At 41.4% G+C, this 16,348-nt stretch overlaps 1 non-coding gene across 1 annotated transcript; it reads left to right on the top strand.

Annotated features, from left to right (window-relative positions):
* The first annotated feature begins 2,082 nt into the window (after positions 1-2,082).
* LOC119538948 lies at positions 2,083-2,147 on the top strand. The gene has a single exon (XR_005217729.1). It is a non-coding gene; the product is annotated as a small nucleolar RNA SNORD78 (small nucleolar RNA).
* Positions 2,148-16,348: the final 14,201 nt, after the last annotated feature.

Below are 16,348 nucleotides of genomic sequence, written 5' to 3' on the forward strand. Positions count from 1 at the left end.
AATAGAACTCTAAAGCCAACAACGACAAAGACATCTGAGTTATTATGGTTGGATGGTTTCGAAAGCAATAAAATCTGATCTTTTAATTTTAAGAACTGTCTGACACTGAAAGACTTCTCAGGCCTCACTAGCCAGAGGTTTAGGCTGATCCAGTGTTCTATGGAAAATCCTGATTTAATGAACTTCCATGGTGACCAAGACCAAGTCTATTCCCCAACTAAGGGCATGAAAATCCATGTTGGTCTGACCCATTGGAGATAGGGATGAGAGTAGAGTCAGGAGAAGCTTCTCAGAGATGGAGGTTGACCCTTGAGAAGTACTAAGGGTTCATTTTAGAGCAGAAGGAGGGGCATTCCAGAAAGAGGCAGCTGATTGTGCAAAACTATGGATGCCAAAAAAGCATGTGGGAGGTGAATGAGAAGGAGAAACATAGAATGGTGTTTTGACTAAGACTCTTTGATCTTTGCAGCCAAAAATGTGATCCAAAAGACAGTGCCTTTGGGAGAAATGGAATCTAAAAGCCAGTTAGACCCTACAAATGAGCAGGGAAATCTGAAAGAACTAAACAGAGAGGAGGAGAATCCGATACAGAAATCAGGGAGACAAGAGTGAAGCAAAGACCCAGTCCCAAGGGTGGGAGACAGAGTCTGAAGAAGTGCCTGAGATTTGTACAGGTTCCAGTGGTCAAAAGGAAGGGTATGACCTGATGGCTTATGGGTAATGCCCAGTCTGAGTGTAACATACAAGTAGATGAGTAGATGAGATCAGCCAGAGAGAGTAGAAATTGATATGAGATAAGGGTCTAGAGAAGAATCCCAAGGAACAATAATATTTAAGGAGTGGGTTAAAGAGACTAAGAAATTGCAGCCAGAGCACTTGGTACCCCTCTCAGCCTCACTATTCCTTCAAAGCACCCCTTGTTCTTGAGTAAATTCTTATTCCTTCCCCTCCATCCTCTTCATCGAAATTCCCTTCTCCCAAATGTAGGGAAGTAATCTAAGTTAGATCAACTCACATTCAAATTTGAATGACCAATGCTTTCCTGCCTTTAATTGCTCCATGGGTATTAATCTTAAAGCAGAAACTAATCTCTGAATTGAAGACATTTGAGCCTACTTGATCTAGGAATGGTAAAGAAAGTGTCAACTGTGGTTGCCCTGGCCATTCACTTCAGCTTGGGGGAAAGAAGCAAAGGAGAAAGTTGGAAGCAACTAAAAAGCCTCTCTGAAGTCCAAATTCAGGGGCACCCAAGTGCTTCCCTCCTTCCCACCACTTTTTTCTAATGGAAAACACCCATGGTTTGAATCTGCTGAAAACCTCTAAGTGACAGGCACCTACACCTAGAGGTGCTGTGAGCTAGGACAAGGCAAATATTGGTGCACTAGGTCCAGCTCAGCTTCAGGCTAAATATCCCCCTCCTTCTGCCCCTTTATTGACTCTCAACAAGGAAAAGGCAACTCAGGCCTCAGGTTCCACATGGGAAACTGATAGGAGAGAGAAGTAATGGAAGATCTGGGGAAGGCAGCAAGCATCTTTTCTTTCATTCTTCATTCTCTTTTTTCCTTCATTTCTTTCTTCCTTCTTTTTCTCCTTCCTTCCCTCCATAAATATATATTGAGCATCTTCTCTGTATCAGGTGTTGTGCCAGGCATTGGGGAGCCAACAATGAACAAGCAGGTATGACTCTTTTCCTCCTTGACTTATAAGTTGGTGGAGGTCCTGTCCCTTCTGTTGATGACAGGGGACCAGCAGGACCCCTGTTTTAGTTTGCTAAAGCTGAGGAAATGCAATATACTAAAAGCCAGATGGGTCGACTTTTACAATGGGAATTTATTTTACAAGTTTAGATCTGAGGACGTGAAAAATGTCCAAATTAAGGCATCAACAGGCTATGTTTTCTTCCTAAAGACTGGCTACTGGTGATCCTCAGCAACTCTGTCACATGGCCAGGCACATGGTAACGTCACCTGGTCCTCTCCAGGTTTCATTGCTTTCAGTTTCTGGCTTTGGTGGTGTTCTGGTTTGCTAATGCTGCCGTTATGCAAAACACCAGAAATGGATCGGCTTTTATAAAGGGGGTTTAGGAAATGATGTTGAACAAATGTCTGACCTGAAATGAGCATGTAGACAAATGTAATGGTGAAGGACCCTCTGACATACAAGACAATGAGAAGAATTTAATAATGCTTAGCATTTTAATGTAAGATGTTTCCATTCTAACTCCATGGTACATGTCTTTATCTACTGACAGCTTACTTGGGTGCAGATTGTGGAGACCTTTCAAAGGTGTAGACACTGGCTGCAATGCATGGGACAGTTTAGAAAGAAGGGATTTGGAATTCGCCTTTAGGGGGAGAACACAGAAAGTTCATTTGCCTAAAGGCTTCAAGGACTTCTCATGACAGCAACCATGCAGCTCTTAACCATTTGAAAGGCAGCTGGCTGGATACTCTGGATAAATAACAAATTTCTGTAAACCCAGTGAGTCTGCTTCAATTATGTAACAGGGGTTGGGAGAGCAGAGGATCTGATGCACATATAATGACTACTGAGGGACAAGGATGTAAGAAGACCTTTAGGACATGATGCTGGAATGCTAGCACAAGGTCACCTGAACAAGAGTGTTACCGGAATAAAAATTTACAAAGAAAACCAATAGAACCTATAACAGTGAATTCAAATGTCATGATTAATGAATATGGTTCATGAATTGCAACAAAGGTACCACACTAAAGTACATGTTAATATGATAGAGAAAACTGCGTATTGGGAGGTGTAATGTGGGAACTCTCTGCATGATTTTTCTGTAAACCTATAAATGTTTTTAAATATTAAAAATTAAATTAAAAATGAAATTAAAATTTATGTTAAATTAAAATTAATAAAGAAATCTCACCCCCCCCAAAAAAATAAATAAAGGGGGGTTTATTTCGTTGGATAGATACAGCCTTAATGCAATAAGGTGCCCAAGGCAAGGCATCAACAATCGGGTACCTTCACTGGAGAATGGCCAATGGCGTCCAGAAAATCTCTGTTAGCTGGGAAGGCACGTGACTGGCATCTGCTTGCTCCCAGGTTGCGTTTCAAAATGGCTTTCTCCAAAATGTCAGTGTCAGCTTCCATCGGCCGTCTTCAAAATGTGTCTCTCAGCTGCAGCTAACATCTGGGCCTGTGTAGCTCCTTTTAAAGTACTCCAGTAAATCAATCAAGACCCACCCTGAATGGGCGGGGCCACACCTCCATGGACATAATCTAATCAAAGGTGTTATCCACAGTTGGGTGGGTCATATCTCCAAGGAAACACTCGATCAATAGGTTCCAACCTAATCAACACTAATAACACAAGATTGCATCACAGAATTTGGCGTTTTGGGGGACATAATACATCCAAACCAACACAAGTGGCTTCCTCTCTCAGCTTCTCTGAGGCTTTTTTAGCTTCTCTGTATGTTTCGCTCTGTCTTCTGTGTGTCCTTTATCCTCTTATAAAGGACTCCAGGAAGAGGATTAAGATCCACTTCTGGGGACTGGGGGGAAATGTGGAACTATTAAACTACCCCACCTAGAGAATACCTGATATTCTCTCAGGCACTAAGGTCTCACAATTGATTAAGCCAAGACCTTGATCTTGAGGCTTGCCTTTATGAAACTAATTTCTGCAATGGTGAAAGCAGGCCTGCCTGTAACTATGCCTAAGAGTCACCCCCAGAGAGCCTCTTTCGTTGCTCAGATGTGGCCTCTCTAAGCCCACTCTGCAAATAAACTCCTTCACTACCCCCCTACGTGGGACTTGACTCCCAGGGTTGTAAGTCTCCCTGGCAATGTGGGACATGACTACCAGGGTGAGCTTGTAATCAGAACTTAAACATTAAAACTTAGTTTAAGAAAATTTTATTTTCTAAGTTTTGTTTATTAGGCATCTAAGTGTGATAAATTGAGCATTAATTATACTGGAAATTGAAGAGAGTGTTCCTTTGCACACACTGAAGCCCTTTGGACTTTGCATGGAGAGGCAAATTTCAAAGAGGGATTCCTCCCTTTGATCCTCATATGAGGTCCCACTGGTAACATGAGAAATGTCTTCAACTGTGGTGAAACATCTTCAATCATGGCATTAAATATAAATGCAGGGAAGACAAATCTGCAGAAATCAGAAACACTGATTTCTGCTGGTATTGTTTCCTGTGGAGGGGGAGAGGTCAGAGAGACGAGAGGAACAAATGGCTAACAGGTTCACAGTCCCAAATGCAAATGTCTTCAGGGGCCGGGCAATAGGAAATGTTGATCCCATCTAGGGGAGGCAGTTCCATTCCCATCCATGAAGAAATGTAGCTTTGGTGTCACCAGATCTTCCCATTTTTTCAAGAAAGCCATAAACCTGGTTTATGTGAATCTATCAATTTGTAGATTTGGGTCCCCAATTCAAATTTTAAAAACAATCACAAAGGGAGCTAAGACAGTGGCAGAGAGAAGAGTGGAAGACTGTTAGTCCCCCTGGAACAATTCATAAATGACCGAAAAACTAGTAAATAACCTGGAATAACTGCAGGGAGACAAACGTGACTGCCCACTCATCATACACCAAATTGAATTGGGAGGAATGCCTGAGATCACAGCATAAAACCTGTAAGTAAAAACTGTGGACCCGCTCCGAGAGCCGAGAGCCCCTCCCTCACGGAAGCCTCATGGTGCTAGAGAGCAGCACTCTCTGAACAAGCGACTATACCTCAGCCCAGATCCAACTGGGGTTTTAATGTTAACTGCTCAATACAGACAGTGAATCCCCAACAAGCAGACAGAGGCTTTTGGTGATGACTGACTTGGGAGAGTCAGGAGACATATCTGTCTCAGGATGGGGAACCCAGAGGATCAGGTGCTATCTCTGGCCGACAGGTGAATCTGGGAGCTTTCTGTCCCTTTCTCTCTCTCTCAACCCAGGCAGCTCAGTGAAGAAAGCCTTAGCTGTTTTCAGCTCACAGCTCTTCCCAGTAGAGAAAGCCTCAGTCATTTTAAAATCTCAGCACTCTGAGTCAGAAAAACAAAGAATCTATTTATATGCAAATGACCTCTCTGGGGGTGGGGCATAGCTTCTCAAGAGGAAAGGGAGGGGCCCAGCTCTACTGCCTGCCTTACCAGAACCAGACCCCAAAGCCTGGGGGAGGAGAGCCACAGGCCACACCCTCTTACACCAGCTGGCAACAGGCTGACAGTTGCACCTGCCAGGCAGAAAAACACAGGTGTATCAATCCTCTAAGAAAAACCATCAGGGAAACCAGATACTGAATATTTCCTCCTTCTGTGACCTTAGCCTGTTCTCATCTGGGAAAACCTGACTTGGGTGGCCTAGGAGGTCAGATGCCTAGACAACAGAAAACTACAACCTACACTAAGAAAAACAAAGTTATGGCCCAGTCAAAGGAACAAACATACACTTCAACTGAGATACAGGAATTTAAACAACTAATGCTTAATCAATTCAAAAAGTTTACAGAAGATCTGGCAAAAGAGATAAAGATTATAAAGAAAACACTGGGCATATGAAACCAAAAGCTCAAAAAAATGGCTAGCAGAATCTATGGAAATGAAAGGCACAACACAGGAGACGAAAGACACAATGGAAACATACAACAGCAGATCTCAAGAGGCAGAAGAAAACACTCAGGAACTGGAGAACAAAACACCTGAAAGCCTACACGCAAAGGAGCAGATGGAGAAAAGAATGGAAAAATATGAGCAATGTCTCCAGGAACTTAAGGATGAAATGAAATACAAGAATGTACATATCATTGGTGTCCCAGAAGGAGAAGAGAAGGGAAAAGGGGCAGAAGCAATAATAGAGGAAATAATCAATGAAAATTTCCCATTTCTTATGAAAGACATAAAATTACGGACCCAAGAAGCACAGTGTACTTCAAACAGAAGAAATCTGAATAGGCCTATGCCAAGACACTTAATAATCAAATTATCAAACGTCAAACAGAGAATCCTGAAAGCAGCAAGAGGAAAGCAATCCATTACATACAAAGGAAACTTAATAAGACTATGTGCGGATCTCTCAGCAGAAACCAAGGAGGGAAGAAGGAAGTGGTGTGATATATTGAAGATACTGAAAGAGGAAAACCGCCAACCAAGAATCCTATATCCAGCAAAGCTGTCCTTCAAATATGAGGGAGAGCTCAAAATATTTTCCAACAAACAGATAATGAGAGACTTTGTGAACAAGACACCAGCCCTGCGGGAAATACTAAAGGGAGCACTACAGAGTGATAGGAGGAGACAGGAGTGAGAGGTTTGGAACACAATTTTTTTGGGAGATGGTAGCACAGCAAGGTACGTACACTGAACAAAGATAACTTTGAATATGAATGAGCGAGGAAGGTTGGGAGCATGTGAAACACCAGAAGAAAGGAGGAAAGATAGACTGGGACTATGTAACTCGGTGAAATCTAGAGTGTTCAACAATTGTGATAAAATGTACAAATATGTTCTTTCACAAGGGAGAACAAGCAAATGTCAACCTTGCAAGGTGTTAAAAATGGGGAGGCATTGAGGGAGGGATGCAATCAACATAAACTAGAGACTGTAAGTAACAGAATCATTGTATTATGCTTCCTTTAATGTAACAAAGGTGATACACCAAGGTAAATGCAGATAAGAGGGGGGAGATAGGGGAGGGGTGTGAGACACTTAACATTGGTGGTGTTGTCTGACTCTTTATTCTACTTTGATTTAAGGTTATGGTTCCTTTTGCTGCTTCCCAGCTGTCATGCTTTTTCTTCCTTTTTCTTTTTTATTTTTCTTTTGCCTCTCTATTTTCTTTGACTCTCCCTCCTGCCTTGTGGAAGAAATGTAGATGCCCTTATATAGATAGTGGTGAGGGTGGTGAACACATAAATATGTGACTATACAGGGAACCATCGATTGCTTACTTAGGATGGAATGTATGGTGTGTGAACAAAACCATCTTAAAAAAAAAATGGGTTGATGACGAAACCTTGAGGGCAATATACTGAGTGAAATAAGTCAGACACATAAGGACAAATATTGCAGGGTCTCACTGATAGGAACTAATTATAATATGTAAACTCATAGACATGAAATATAAGGTACCAAGATATAGAATGAGGCTAAAGAATGGGGAGTGGTTGCTTAGTATGAGCAGAATGTTCAACTAGGATGAATTTAAATGTTTGGAAATGAACAGGGGTGTTGGTAGCAAGATGTGAGAATAACTAACAGTGCCGAATGGTGTGTGAATGAGGTGGAAAGGGGAAGCTCAGAGTCATATATGTCACCAGAAGGAAAGTTGGAGGTCAAAAGATGGGAATGTATAAAACTGAATCCTATGGTGGGCAATGTCCATGATCAATTGTACAAATATTAGAAAACTCTTCCATGAACCAGAACAAATGTATGACAATACAACTAGAAGTTAATAATAGAGGAGCATATAGGGAAAAACTATATACCTATTGCAAACTATATACTACAGTTAGTAGTATTTCAACGTTCTTTCATAACCAGTAACAAATGTACTATACCAATACTATGAGTCAACAACGGAGGGGGGTTGGTTAAGGATATGGGAGGATTCGAGTTTCCTTTTCTTTTCTTTTCTTTTCTTTTCTTCTTTTTTTTTTTTCCTCTTTCACTCTATTTCTTGTCTGGACTAATGAAAACGTTCTAAAAACTAAACAAAAATTAAGTGTGGTGATGGATGCACAGCTGGGTGAGGGTACCTGGGGCAACTGATTGTACACTTTGGATCTTTGGATAATTCTATGGTGTGTGAACAATCTCAATAAAAATTAAAAACTAAAAAAAAAAAAAAAAAAAAAAAAAACTAAACAAAACAAAAAACAATCACTCTGGAGCCAAATAAAACATATCTCCAGGCTGCCCGAGGCCCACAGGCTGCCAGTTTGCAACCTCAGCCCATAGGCATAGAGCTGGGGTCAGGTGGACACAGGCAAAAGCTGAGAGATTCACCCTGTACTGCCAGGCAGGGCAAACATTCCCCTCCCACAAAAACTAAGAACCTTCTTAGGCACGTGGATTCTGGTCCACATAGCTGAAAAAATATGACTCATACTAACAACCCAGCAGGAAGGATTAGCTGCAAAATACGCCTGAGTAGCTGAATGAAATGACCTGTTACACAGGGCTGTGTAGTGTCATCTGCTTAAATGTTGAAGACTGATGCACAATTTTCATTTCAATCCTTGAAGGAGCCAAGTTGCCTGTGTGTTCAGTGATTAGCCACATTAAACTTTGTTTTATTCCTAAGCTTCATAAGTTGGGATCAGCCAGTCACTTGCAACTGAAAAATTAGAAAGAAAGATTGAGAGAGAAAGAGAGAGAGAGAGAGAGAAAGGGAGATTGACACTGAGACTGCTGGTCCCCACAGGATGTGAGTCCCAAGAGCACTGGAATCTCTTCACACCTCTCTGGAGCTTCCCAGCATAGCCCAGCGCAGTCCCTGGTCTTCATGGCAGACAAATCTTCACTGGTTTCTTTCTTGGCTAGACACAGAAGTAAGGGAAATGGATTGAAAATAAGGGTAATCCCGGGGCAAATAAATGTCTCTGACTCATAGAAAAATCTCCTCATTTTCATGGGTCTATTTGTGTGTTATTTTTAAATAAGTGTGCTATGACACACTGTAACAGGAGGAACTTAGGTTAGCTATCAAGAACAATTTCCTGACTGCGCACATTGTGAAACATGAGAGCAGGTTACAAATGAGGAAGTAGAATTTCCATCCATGCAGGACTTTTCAGTCTAAGGTAAATGCCTCATCTGTTGGTCAGACGCTCTCGCTGATGAGGTGGAACAGTGATGTGTGTGTGATGTGAAATTCACTCTTAATGACAGCCACCACTTGCAAACAGTCAGTCTGCCCACTGTCCTTGGTACTTTATCTTACCAAATCTGCATAGAAATCTGATAAGATAAATTATCCTCATTTTACAGATGAGGAAACTGAACCTCAGAGAAATGAAATAATCTGCTCAAATTCCTCCTGTTAATAAATAGTGATTAGGATTAGAACCCACATCTGTTAGCTTCAAAGTCCAGGCTCTTTCCATAGGTAATGCTGCTGGAGGTTCCTGGGCAAAGCACCTGTGGCTGCATGTGGGAAAGAGAGACCAAAAGGCAAGGTTCAAGAAAGGGGAGCATTACCCAAAGAAGTCTGTGAGAGCACTACTGAGGCCCAAAGAGGAAGCTGTGTCAGGAAGACAGATGAGATGCCAGCTGGAAAGAGACAGAGACATGAAGGGGAAGCAAGGTCAGAACCCAGAAGTCAAGGGATATCCTTCCAGTAGTGAGTCTGGAGTGACTTGGACAGACCAGGAAGTGACTGTGCTCAGGGAGCAGCTCGTGCTGCAGAGCAGGTGAAGTGCCAGGCTGGGTGCTGCTGACCCGCCCAGCTCAGGTTCTCCTTTGGCGACTCCTGGCCTGCTAACAGTGCCTTGGACAGTTACCCTCACTCCCCACCCCTCCGCCCCACCTTCCAGCAACTGTCTTTGGTGTACCAGAACTGAAAAATCATTCCCAACAATGTCTGTACAATTCAGTCATTTCTTAAAAGACATAGCCCATGTTCAGAATATCCCTAATCACATAACTTTCCTTCCCTAAAAAAGTGGTCCTGTTGTTTCTACCCTGGTAAAGCCCAGCTTCCTGGAAGAGCCTATTTACTACTTCATAAGATAGGACAGGTTGATAACTAATAGATCCCTACAATCCCAGTACGATATTAATTAAACCACCTCACCATTCCTATTTAACCCTCCTGGCTGAAAAGAATTAGTGTCTCTGTTGCAAAATCAGTCATAAAGCAGCTCCAGGCCACCCTGGAGCCAGAGCCACATTTACAATATTTGAAGAGGTGATCTGGGTCCTTCCCTCCCTCTTTTAAGAGTTTGTTTTCCCAGATTCCAGCTAGCCCAAGTAGCTCCAGACTCTGTTCAGATAGAAAATCTGAGGAAATGAACACAATCACAGAGACTCAGGAAAACAGACTCGCTGGGCTGGGCTCCCCAGCTGTTGGACTAGAACTGATATCCAGTTCCTTTAATTAAATTCAAAACTACCTAGAAGCTCAGGCCTCAAGGAACAGGAGAGAGCCCCCAAATTGCCGTATCTGTCAGCGCCTTTGGGGAGTTATTTTTTTTCAGTCTGTGCTCACTCCCCACACTGAGAGGTTGAAAAAAATCAGAAGTGAAACAAACAAGCCAGAAGGACTTTTCCTTCTCTGTATGGCCTTAGCTTGACTGTGTCAACAAATCAATCTTACCCCATCCCTCACCCACTGCCGGAGCTGATTTATCTAAGACGCCAATGGAAGGTTAAAGTTCTCCAAAGCTTTCTGAGACTTTGGCCTAGGGATTAACAGAACTCGGGGGACCACTTTGGGTTTTAGATTCCTTCAGTTTTTCCACAATCATGTATCGAGCACTTTCTATTTTCTAAGTGCTGAATTAGACGTGCTGGAGCTCCAGAGATGATTTGAATACAGACCCTGCTCTCAAGGAGTTCAGGGTCTATCGGGAGAGATGAAACATGAACTAAATGGCTATAGATACAAGGAAAAAAGTACAGTGTCACAAAGAGATAGAAACAGATAATACTTATCACTTATATTTGAATGGACTTATCCTATCTCATTTAATCCTCAGCACACTTGTGGTGGACATCTGCAGTTATTCTCTCCCAACATCTTTTCACCATTCTGGTAAACGTACCCTAACTTCTCACTGGAGAACCACCACCCACTACCATTAGCCCATGTGCCACTACCAGGGAGACTGGATCCTGGAGCTGCTGCCAGCCATCTTGCTACTATTTGAACTTGAATCAGAAGGCAATAGATCAAAAAGCAAAGCTGAGCAAATAGAGATGTAAAGAACTGATTATAGCATTAAGCCTTGAATTCATCCATGTCTGAAGCCATCTTTGCCCCTAGACTTTTCACCTATATAAACCAAAAAAAAACGCCCTTTTGTCAAAAGCCAATTTGGCTTGGGCACAACCCAAAACAAAAAGAATCATTAAAAAAAAAAAAAAGACATTATCTCTGTGAGATAAATATTTCCATCTCTGTTTTATATAAGGAAAATTGAAATTCAGATAGGTAAAAAGAAACAGCTAAAGAGTAGTAGAGCCAAGTCCTGAGCCCCCGATTTGCAAGTTCAGTCCTTTACACCACAGCTGCTTCCCTCAATCTCAGAAATCCCCTCAATCGCAGAAATCACTTTAGTCTGGAAAGATCATCCATGCTTCATAAAAGTCCCAATTGAGCTGGACTTTGAAACACAGGTAGAATTTAGCCTACACTGATGGCAAAAGCCATGAGTAAGAGAGCATCATATAGAAGGTCATGGGTGTGAGAAAATGCAGGTGTGCATGGAGAAAAACAAGTAGTATGACTTGTCAAAAGCACAGGGTTTATTAGGCTGTAAAAAGGAATGAAGTTCTGATACCTGCTACAATATGAATGAAACTTGGAAGGCATCATGTTGAGTCAAATAAGCCAGACACAAAGGACAAATATTGTATGATTCCACTTATATAGACTACATAAACTATGCAAATTCATAGAGAGAGTAGATTACAGAGTACCAAGGGCCAGGGGAAGGAGTTAATGCTTAATTAATACAGAGTTTCTGTTGGGGTGATGGAAGTTTTGGTAACAGATGTTGGTGATAGTAGCACAACACTGTGAACATAATTAATACCATGAACTGTATACTTCAAAGTGGTGGAAATAGGAAATTGTATGTTGTTACCACAATACTTTAAAAAAAAAAGGCTTTGGGTTTATAAGACAGAAGAACAGAATTAGAAATTCCCAAACTCCACTGTATTAAATTTTGACTGCAAGCAACTGAAGCTCAATTTTGGCTGGTTTAGTTATACTGGATCTTGGGGACGAAGCTTATTGACAAAGGAAAGAGGACTCAAGAACCCAGTGAGGTTAAAGACACAAATTCTTGGCTTTGAGTTCCAAAATGTGTCTTGATACCAAAACAGGCAGACTGAACCAAAGCAGTATTCACCTCCCACACAAACATATAGAAATACGGGATATTTCTTTCTTAAGAGATACTTGAGCATGAAAGCCAGAAAGGGAAATTCACAAATGCCAGAAATCAAAAGGGAACCCAAAGCCAGGTCAGTGAGCAGAACCTGAAGCTAGGACCAGATAGATGTTAGGGCCTGAGGATGGGATTTTAATGTTGTTGTGGCAAGAGAAGATGAGGCCTTAAGCTCTGACAAGATCTGGAACTGGAAGAAAGGTCCCATCTATTTCCCACAGGAGAACAGAAAAATTCTGCTTACCAGCCTGGAGAGGAGACAGAAAACTTGCCATTGGACTGGACACTGGGAGAAAAAGAATCGTTATGAAAAATTGGAACCCCCGGTCTATTTCTACACCAACGCAAGGCCTGAACTCACATTATCCATCAGGTACAGGTCACAAGACACTGAGCAAAATCAAAATAAATTCAAATCTACCCAGCATGGTAAAATTGAAGAACATCAAATATAAGAAACAAAAATCTCAAAAGTAGTCAGTGGAAAAAGACAGACTACCTACAAAATAATAACAAACTGCAGCAAGTTACTCATCAGCAACAATAGCTGCCTGAAGATAAAGGAATATCTTAAAATTGCTGCTGGAAAATGATTGTTAACCTAGGATTCTACCCAGCTAAACTAGCATTTAAAAATGAGAGAGCAATAAAGATAATTTCAGACATATGAAGACAGAGAGAGATGACCACTCACGGGCTCTTTCTGAAATAATGATAAAGAATGTTCTTCAGCAAAAAGAAAATCAAACCCAAGATACTTGAAGCAATGGTGAGCAAATAAATTGGTAATCATATGGATAGCTCTAAATAAGTACTGGCTTCTAAAAAAGGACCAACTCAAAGGGGTTGGTTAAAAACAAGATGGATCCAGAAACCCCAAAAGAATTTAATGGAAAATTATTATAAACAATAAAAATATTAAGTGATAAACTGAATAAAAAGTTATTATAGAGAAATCATTGGTCTTCAAATATATGAACAAAAAACAACTGTGAGAAAAAAATGGAAGAAAATACCTTTATGATAGCAACAAAAATAATGAGCTATCTGAGAATAAACTTAGAAATGTGCAAGACCTATATAAAGAAAATCTTCCAACCCTAATAGGAGACACAAAAAAGAAATAAATAAATGAAAAGTTATACCATGTTACTGGATAGGAAGACATACTCCATAAAGATGTCTACCTGGCCAAGCTAATTCATAAATTACACATTTTTCTAATAAAAATCTAATAAAAGCTTCTGAAGCAGAAAAACTAATTCTAAAGTTCATAGGGAAAAAAATAAACAAGTAGAAATGGCCAGGAAATTTCTGATAAAGAAGAATAGAGAGGAGGAACAAGCCCTACTAAATAATAAAACAGAACAGAAAGTCAAGAAAAAGACTCAAACACATTTAGGAATTTAATATGTGCTAATGCTGGTATTTCAAAATAGTGGGGAAAAGATTGAGTATTCAATAAATAAACTTGGATAATGGAGTAGTTATCTGAAAAATAATAAAGTTAGATTCAATCTCATGTCTTCTACCAAAGTTAATTCTATATTGATCAAAATATTTAGTGAAAAAAATGACACCATAAAAGTACTAAAGCAAAATATGGGGAAAATTTTTTTTAATAATTCTGAATTTCAGAGTGGAGAAGTCCTTTCTCAGCTATTTTCAAAATATAATATATTCAACCACAAAGCTTTGCTACCTGGCAAAAAATAAATAAAACAAATTTTTAAAAACACATAAATTGGAGCAAGTTTTTGCAAATCATATAGTAGGTAAAGAGCTAAATTTCTTGATAAAGTGTTCTTCCAAAATAATATGAAAAATATCAAGAATCCAAAAGAAAAAAGAGGCAAAGAATATGGACAGTTCACGAAAGGAAACACAGTTTGATACTAAAAATATAAAAATATGGTTACCCTTACTCATAATATGAAAAAGGCAAATTGAAACTATAATAATGCCATTTTGCCTGTCAGAACATTTTGAAAGTTACTGTAATAGTCCAGGTAAGACATTACAGTGGCATGGTCTAGTGAGGTGTTGGTGAAGATGAAAGAAGTAAATGGATTGGGGAAATGAGAATATTTGGTAATAGATCAAAAGTGGGGGCAGTGAGAGAAATGGAAGAATTCATAACAACTCCCAGTTTGCTGGATTGAACAACTGTGTAAATAATGGTGACATAATGCTGTGATGGGAAAGACTGCAAGAGGAAGAAATGTGGGCAAGAAAATGAAGAGTTTTATTTTAAACATGCTAAGTTTAAAATATTTATCAAACATGTAAGTGGGATTGTGAAGTTGGCATGCGGAGTGTGTCAAGCTCAGATGGGACGTCTGGGCTGGAAGTATTTATTCGGGAATTATCAGAATATAAATGACATTGAAAACTATGGGATTGATACCACCAAAGGGAAGGTGCATATAAAGAGCCCAGGACAGAGCGTCTATATTTGGAAATCAAGTAGAGGAGGAGGAGCTGCAAAGGACAATGAGAATGATCATCAGGAGAGTGTGGTGTAGCCAAGCAAAGAGAAAGCAGTGTTTTAAGAGGAAAGGAGTCCTCAGTTATGTCAAAGCTGCCCAGCAGTCAAGTAAGATTAGGTCAGGGAAATACTCACTGGGTTTGGTAACATAGAGCTCACCGGTGATCTTGACTTAGTGGTTTCAGTAGAGGGGTAGGGGATTCCTACACAAGAAAGTGAGTTTACATCTCCAAAACCCCTTTGCTTCAAGTGTGTAGCCATAATATTTAAAATATAAAAATGATTTTTGAAAAAAGACATGGCTGTACTCTTACATATCTCCATGATGGAGAAATGAAATAGAAACAGAAAGATGAGTGGGGCTGAAGTCTCCAACTTTGGGCTCTACATCTGGCAGTTTGACACAGGCAGCTGGGTAGAAGTTCAGTTTCTGTGAGGTTAAAGTGCTCCCCACTTCTGGTACCACTGCTTGATATTGGAAACTGGTGTGCACCCCACTGCTTGTGGGAAGAAGCTGAGGAAAATGGCTATCAGCCTGTGGACTATGGCTTTGTTAGAGCCTAGGGAGGCAAGGAAAAAGAGAACCAGTTACTACCAGGAATTCAGTCAGGCTGCTTGCTGGCGCCACGACTATATCTGCCATATCCCTAATACCCAAGGGTGAAGAATTTTATGATTCTAAGCCCTGAGTCTAGGTGTTTCCCCCAGGGCTAGGTGGAGGCACCCAAGGAAGGGGGACAGGAAAATGAGAAAGTGAGAGAAAATCAAATAAAAACAATTATTTTCCCACTCAAAAAGAGCTTGCAGAGAGAACCTAAGATGGTGGCAAAGTGAGACAGGGCAAAAAAACACCTCTGTGAAAAATACTAGATAAAAACCAGAAAGTGACCCAGAACGCCACTGCCAGCAATGCACCAGCTGGACAAGGTCTGCTAAATCCACAGGGAATGTGCATTTGGTGAAACCAGGATCCTGCATTCTGAAATGAGTGAGTGAGTCCGCTGAAAGTCCTGCGGCCATGCTGCAGTGTGGGGAAACAGTGGGCTGGCATTTGGAGATGGACTAGTTCTTTAAAAAAAAAAAGCCTGGGAGCGGCTGCAGATACAATGGGGATTGCCGCGCAGTGAAGCACGGTGGGAGCGGGCTGGGCTAATGCTTCAGTGTCTGGCATGGAGGATACCCCTTCCCACACCCGCTGCTGATTGTCTCAAGACCAGAGGAGCAGAGGGGAGCCAAAAGGAGGAAAAAAACCGCATTCCTTGCATCCATCTCCCCAGCGGGCAGGGGACGCTCCTGCCCGGGGCCAGACCCACAGCCCAGAGCCGCACCAAGAAACCCAGTGTGACAGGGAATCTTTCCCGCAGCACTACACACAAGCCACAATATCAGCCATGGACAGTGGCCTTTAATACACCCACGGCTGATTGTCCTGGAGCTGTGAGGGCGGAGCTGTGTGAAAAGGGGGAAGTTAATGCGTCCCATTCAACCGTCTTTGAAGCCACGTCTTTGAACTAGTGACGTGGCGTGGCCCTCCCTCAGCAGAGGTCCTGGAAGAGCACAGCTGGGAAGGGGGAACCACTCGGAAATCCCAGGGACCCTACGCGAATACCAAGGACTTGTGGGTCAGTGGCAGAGACAATCGGTGGAAAGACTGAAATGAAGGCTTAAGCTCTGGCAACAGCCTTAAATCTCCGGGAACACCTGGGAGGTTTGATTATTAAAGCTGCCCTGCCTGCCTAACCACCCAGACACACACCCC

This window comes from Choloepus didactylus, chromosome 6 (assembly GCF_015220235.1).
Source record: "Choloepus didactylus isolate mChoDid1 chromosome 6, mChoDid1.pri, whole genome shotgun sequence".
Classification (NCBI taxonomy): domain Eukaryota; kingdom Metazoa; phylum Chordata; class Mammalia; order Pilosa; family Megalonychidae; genus Choloepus; species Choloepus didactylus.